The sequence below is a fragment of the Pteropus vampyrus genome, unplaced genomic scaffold, assembly GCF_000151845.1.
Source record: "Pteropus vampyrus isolate Shadow unplaced genomic scaffold, Pvam_2.0 Scaffold22, whole genome shotgun sequence".
In the NCBI taxonomy this organism is placed as follows: Eukaryota; Metazoa; Chordata; class Mammalia; order Chiroptera; family Pteropodidae; genus Pteropus; species Pteropus vampyrus.
In genome coordinates, this window is record NW_011888803.1 from 16,557,218 (window position 1) to 16,558,524 (window position 1,307).

At 33.1% G+C, this 1,307-nt stretch overlaps 1 pseudogene; it reads left to right on the forward strand.

Moving 5' to 3' along the window:
* The first annotated feature begins 160 nt into the window (after nucleotides 1-160).
* LOC111736886 lies at nucleotides 161-279 on the forward strand (annotated as a pseudogene).
* The last annotated feature ends 1,028 nt before the right edge of the window (nucleotides 280-1,307 follow it).

The window sequence follows — 1,307 nt, forward strand, 5'->3', positions numbered from 1 at the left end:
TGAATGTCAAAGAATAATGTCAAGTAAGAATTTTTTAAATAAAGATGGTACTATTGCTAAAGCAATTTCTTAGTCAGTCACTCTCTTTTATATAATAGATCCAAAATATAGTTTCTAATAGCTGTGATAATATAATTCAGTAACAAATACGTCATAATTTGTCTACGGCCATGCCACCCTGAACAAGCCTGATCCCATCTGATCTTGGAAGCTCAGCAGGGTTGGGCCTGGTTAGTACTTGGATGGAAGACTACCTAGGAAGACCAGGTGCTGTAGGCATAAAAAATAAAAAAAATAAGAGATTGTAAGCTGACAATGTCTTTGCAATCTGTGAGGTCAACCAAGGGTTGCCTCACCTAAAAACAAACAGAAAAAAACAAATAAGTCATAATTTAACATTACGTAGAACTGATTTTATGTACTTTTGTTTATATAGAATTTATAAATAATTTAATTTCAAAAATAAAAATATTAATATATAACAAGTTTATGTTTTGCTTTGGTCTTTCTGTTTTAGAAATTTTAGGTGAAGGGTGAATACATCTTTGACAATGTAATATCAAAACATATATTGAGGCATCACCCTGAAACAAACGGTAGCCTTCTAAATGTTTGAAACATGAATATTTTTATAAGATCTATTGGATTTTAATGACATCTCTATGTAGAGTCAAGTTAATAGAAACAGCTACCATACATAGAGATGAGAGGTTACAATTCATAAAATTAGAATTTTTGTCCTGTCTTTTCCCTTTCATTTTGTAAAACACTTCTTGCAGATAACCTCTGACATTTGTTTCCTTCATCTGAATTGTGATTATTATTGATGCCAGTAGGATAACGAGATTATTGACATGTACATACAGTAAAACTCACATCTGGCATTCATCTTAAAAATGAATATAACATTTTTTTGGTTCCTTTCTAATTAAAATTGTTCAGTGGACTTTTTATGAATCCTTCTGGATTGTACCCACATGAAGAGTTTTTGTGTTGAAAACTGCTAATTACAGGGCAGTTCTTCTGTATATAACTTTAGAATCTATTGCTCTTGCTATGGGCCAAATCCCCCAGGATTCTGAAGATTTCAATCCCTAAACTCCTGGAGCTCAACTGTGCATGCTTCACCTGAAGAAGAAAATCCAAACAGATGCCTGTTTAGTCTGCTGTGTACATGTGATAAAAGAGTCCTGAACGAAATAACTTTAGGCAGGGGGTATGTTGGTGAGTCAAGAGAGAAGGCAGCTGACAAAGGGGAAGAAAGAAACAAAGTGGAGACACTAAAATAATTATATATCTGTCAATTC